The sequence below is a fragment of the Lonchura striata genome, chromosome 2, assembly GCF_046129695.1.
Source record: "Lonchura striata isolate bLonStr1 chromosome 2, bLonStr1.mat, whole genome shotgun sequence".
NCBI classification, from domain to species: Eukaryota; Metazoa; Chordata; class Aves; order Passeriformes; family Estrildidae; genus Lonchura; species Lonchura striata.
Window position 1 is genome coordinate 113944598 of NC_134604.1, and position 5341 is coordinate 113949938.

Below are 5341 nucleotides of genomic sequence, written 5' to 3' on the forward strand. Positions count from 1 at the left end.
CAGAAGCCATAATTGGTCTGTGCTGGTTTCCAGGTTGTTTATTCTATTTATCTCTCACATGTTCTGCTGCCCTGCCCAGCTCTGTCCTGCAGGGCAGCGTGTGGGGCTCTGCCCTCAGTGGGATGTGACAAACATTAAATACCAGAAACTCCCTGGGCTGCATTTACAATAACGTGCCAATATCTGTCACCTACGTTGGACAGTGTGTCCCCAGCCTGAACCAACAGAAAAATGCCAACACCACAGTGAAACATGGAGGGCATGAAGAAGGAGAAAAAGGACAAGGCACACCCAATTTCCTCCATCTTGTCCCCTTTGGACCCCTCATCTAGAATCCTAAAATTTTACTTTTGCACCCGTGCCACACTTAATTATTACTGATATCAAACACTCAGAGCTGGTAATTGATCCTGTAAGATTGCAAACTCTTTTCCATGGGCAGAGATCACAGCCAGTGTCTCTGGGGGCTCTGTCCAGGGGGGTTCCTGACCCCTGCCAGGGTCCCAGACCTGCCAGGGCAGCCAGAGGGAAGCCCTGGATTCCGACACAACACCTGCAGTTGTTGTGATTAGCTACAGCCCTGTCTGCCTGAAAAAAGGCACAAAGTCCAAGCTGTGTGAACAAGTATTTCTCCTTCTTCTCTTGCTTTTCTTCCCTCAGGATCTCATCCCAGTGGTGAAGGAGCTCTTTTGGTTGGCATTTCTGTCTCCTCCCTTCATGCCAAAAGCCAGCTGAGCTCATGGGTGGTGTAAGCTTGCCCTGAGAGGAAGTTCTGGGGAGAGTGAGGTGGGAAGTGCAGATTATACCCAAAAATGGATGAGGAAAGTGCCTCTCTGCCCATCAGGAACTGCTTGATGAGCAACTCTGACTCAGCTGGAGATCCTGAAGAAATCACCCATCCAACCCTCATCTTGGACTGCTTGTGGCATAAACCCACATTTTCCATAGCAACACTGGGGGAAGCCCTCTCTGATCACCACATTAAACAGGATTTTTGGTAATGTCTGCAATGGGACTGTGCTGTCACAGCAAAAGGCTGCTCTTCACTGTGATGCCTCACATGAAACCCCCTCTCTACTCAATGGAGAGAGGCAGAAACTTCCAGAGAGTGATTCCCAGCTCATGGTAGGGGGGTTGGAACTAGATTTTTTTTTCAGGTCCTTCCAACCCAGCCCATTTTATTATTCTGAATTCTTAACAGCAAGGAAGCCATGGAATTAATTGTGCTGAAACATAAAATGACTTACCCATGTTTAAGGCCTTGTGGGAGAGAAATCATTCTTTACTTTTGTGTGTCTGAAATGAATTTGATTTAATAGTGAGCAGATTATGGACAGGTGGAAACCAGCACATGATCTATTGTAATATCCAAGTAAAAATACAAATCTTGTGTTCTTCATTTATCAGGGAAGGTCAAAATAGCACATCTCTGGATGTATTTCTGTTGCAGGACCTCTTAAAGGAAGAAACAATAGATGGGAAACCAGACCTGAATCTTCACAGATGCAGAAACACTTTGGGAATTCCAGGGCATTTGGGGTCACAGTGGCTGCTGCAGCCGAGGTCTGCTGGGGCTGGGGTTGCCAGGAAGGCAATTAGGAAGGATTTTTGTCTGGTTGCAGCAGCCTGGGGATTGCTTTACCCTGAGCTCAGCTGGCTCTGCTTCCCCAGGGAGAGATTCCTGCTCTGGAGAGTGCCAGCACACGTGGGCTGCCCATCCTCCTCCTCACCTGGCTGTCCACGGCTGGCTGCAGGGGCTTGAAGAGGCTCCGGGAGGGAGAGGGGATGGGTTTGCTAGAACAAGGCATTTTCTGGCTCTTTTTGTTACACAGAACTGGACTGATCTCTGATGTGTGCCCTCGTTTTACCAAATCCTCCAAAATGGTTGGGATAAACCCTCCAAAATCATCTTTTTAGTGTCAATGAGTCTGTCCTGACTTTATTCTTGGCCAGGGTTTGTGTCTGGCCTCCACACAGATGTAAACACAAAACTTTTTAATTTATTTAATTTTTTTATTGATAGCAAACAAGGAAATGAATTCTCCTGCTTCTAAAGAAGAGTTTTGGATTTGCAGGGCCTGTTTTTTGATAGTGGGGCTCCGCAGAGGAGTCTGCAGTGAAAAGCTGCTGGAAGCTTCTACCATGGCCAGCAGAGCCATCCCTGGTGGCTCTGGAGATGGACAAGGTGCTGGCCAAGGCTGGGCCAGTGAGAGTGGTGGGGAACTCTGTTATAAGGCATTGGAGAAAAAAATCAAAACAAAGTGGGGCACACACAGTTTTTTCCTAGCCAGAGAAGAGGAGGAAGTGAGAACATATGAGGGAAAGAACGTGGAGACACCAGGGTCAGTGGAGAAGGAGGGGCAGGAGGTGCTCCAGGTGCTGGAGCTGAGATTCCTCGACAGGCTGTGGTGATCCCCATGGTGAAGCAGCTGAGCCCTGCAGCTTTGCATCTCATCCTCCTATGACCTTAAGACTCAAGGTATGGGGAACAACCTATCCCACATGGATTGACAAGACAAATAAAAGCGACATCTTGGATTGTCCTCAACTACCATGAATTTAATACCATGTCTCATAATCTCTTGGTTCATCACTGATCATTTTTTATTGCCTGTACGTGTTACATAAGCTGAAACAACAGATGCTCCTTCTCAATTTCAATAACAGATACAATACCTGTTCAATAAATAGCACACTTTAGGAAAACAATGTGTATCAAAGCATCTCCATCACCCCCTCTGGGATTGCTCCAGCAGCTCCACATCCTGACCTTGATCCAGGTGCTGGATGCAGCTCTGCAGGTGGGGGCTGATGAAATCATGGAATCATTTAGGCTGGAAAAGTCCTTGGAGATCCATCCCAACTACTCCTGGATTCAGGTCCCCCCAAATCCACATGGATTTGAAATCCCTCCACGAATGGGGACTCCACCCTGCCCTGGGCTGGAAAACCCTTTCCAGGCATGGATTGTTCCCAGTTCCTTTGCCTGGCACAGCTAGAGGCTTTCCCTCTCATGCCATCCCTCATTCCCTGGGGGCATAGCCCAGTCCCTGCTGGCTCCAACCTTTCTGGGTTCCAGCCAGGAACTCTCCCACAGGTGCTGGGGCTGAGCAGTCGCTGCTCCCAGGGCACTCCCTGGGACAGAAGTGGAAAATCCATCAATGGCTCGGAGAGAGGAGAAAGGAAATCTGGAGACTCTGCTCTTATGCATCACAAATCTCATTAGAAAATAGAAATTATTTGCTCATTTCACTTTTTTACTAGATTTTATCTTCATTGATGGAATTCTAAATAATTCTTCATATTCTCCTTATTCTCACTATTCTGCTTCTTCTTTTCTTCCTCTACATATTTTCACATTCTACTTATCATTATTCTTCTTCTAGGATTATAAAATTCTTAATCTTATTACTCTTCTTCTATGGATTCTAAAATTATTATTCTTATTACTATTCTTCTTCTATAGCTTTTTAAATTCTTGTTCCTCTTTTTCTATGGATTTTGTAATTCTATTACTATTCCTCTTCTTTCTCTAAGTAGTGCTAAATTCTTATTCCTTTCACTACTCTTATTCTTCTATGTATCTTTAAGTTATTCTTTTTCCTCTTCATTGTCTTTGTTGCATCTTCACCTTCTTAATCTACAGCTTCTTCATTGTCTTTGTTGGCTTCTTTGTCTTCATCTTTGTCTTTGCTGTCTTTTCTTCATCTTCATCATCCCTCTGTCAGGGTGAGGCACAGAGCATCTCTGGGCGTGCATTAAAAAGACAGCAAAGGTCTGTGAGAGCTGTGACGTGGTCTGATTTCAGTGGGGCAGATATGAAATGACTTTTTGAGTCAGTTTCCTGGCACTGGACGCCTTGTGATCGTGGCTGCTTTCAGCACATCTCATCATGAGCATCTCATCTCATATTCAGGGACCTGAAGGGAATTAGTCTGGTACCAGGCAGGACAAGCTGAAGAGGCAGGACCAACTTCATGTATGAAATGATTTGGTTTCACCTGGGATTGGATTAGCCATGGCTCCAGGTGATAAATATGTAAAGATGACTTGTTATGAAGTAGCAAAATACTCAGAATACAGCCCAAAGAAACTGGTGCTGAATTTGCACACTTGCCTCCTCAGCAAGTTGAATCTTTCATGTTTCTGAGGGCTGGTGAAGGTGTAGAAATAGTGTTTTCTCACTGGTGTTCCAGTGGATTCTTTCCATGTTCTAGAAGTGAAACAATGATTTGTTATCCCACCTGGCATTCTTAGGGCATCAAAGTGTTCCAAATGATGGAGACAAACGTGGACAGTCAATTACAACTCTTGTCAAACCATGGAGATGCCACAGTGCTCTGCTGGCTTATATGAGAACCTGATGAAAATACAGTGTGTTGGGCAGAATTTCTCTCATTTTAGGAATCTAAGCTTAAAAATTACTGTGTTTCTGGATGATAATTGTGATATTGCCAAAACTAATCCAGGTTTGCGACTGAATGCTGACTTGGTGTGGTGGCTGCCTTTTCCCACAAGGAATTTGGGATCCTAGGTTGGATTAGGTCTGGAAGAGCAATGAGTTTTGCAGTCTCATCTGCAGGTCTGTCAGCTGCAGGTGAGGATAGGAGCCTCCAGACAGAGCTGGGGGGCTGGTGCAGGCAAAAAGGGATTTCAGGGATTTCAGGTGCCCAAAGGGAGAATGTGACGTGAGACCGGACCAGGACCTGCTGGGTCTGTGCTTCATGGACTGACTCTCCCTGGCTCGTGTGTGGTGGGTTCACAAACATCACAGAGAGAGGGTGGCCAGCCACTGCAAGAGGGATCTGTGGTAGGAATCAGCCAGGCCTGGACACTCCTGAGCTGCTTTTGGGTGCTGGCAGTAAAACAAAGTATTGCTTTCACCACCTGTACAAGGAGAGAAACTTGTCACAGCCTTTTCTCTGACCTGCCACATCAAAGACCCTTAAATGCCACCCAGCTGAGGGCTGGAGACTGTAAATATTTTCCCCAAATATGATGTTTTTTCTCTACTTCTTCCTGCCTGCCTGACTGAGCAACCTGCCACAGTTCTTCAGCACTGTGGAAAAGGAGGCGACGCGCCACCGAGGTAAAGATTTCTTTATTAAACATTTTATCACACAGCCCTGCACTCCCTTGGGTGCTGACACGAGAGGAGGGCATGGCCAAAGAGCTGAAATCAAGCCAGAGCCATGGCAGGGGGGACAGGTGACTGCCCCATCATTTCTTGCTGCATCAGAGGCATCGAAGCTCTGCCTCTTTGTGAGCGAACTCTGGGAACAGGCAATAGTAGGTACTGTATGCTAACTAAAAACCTCATGTGTTATTCCTGGCTTTTATA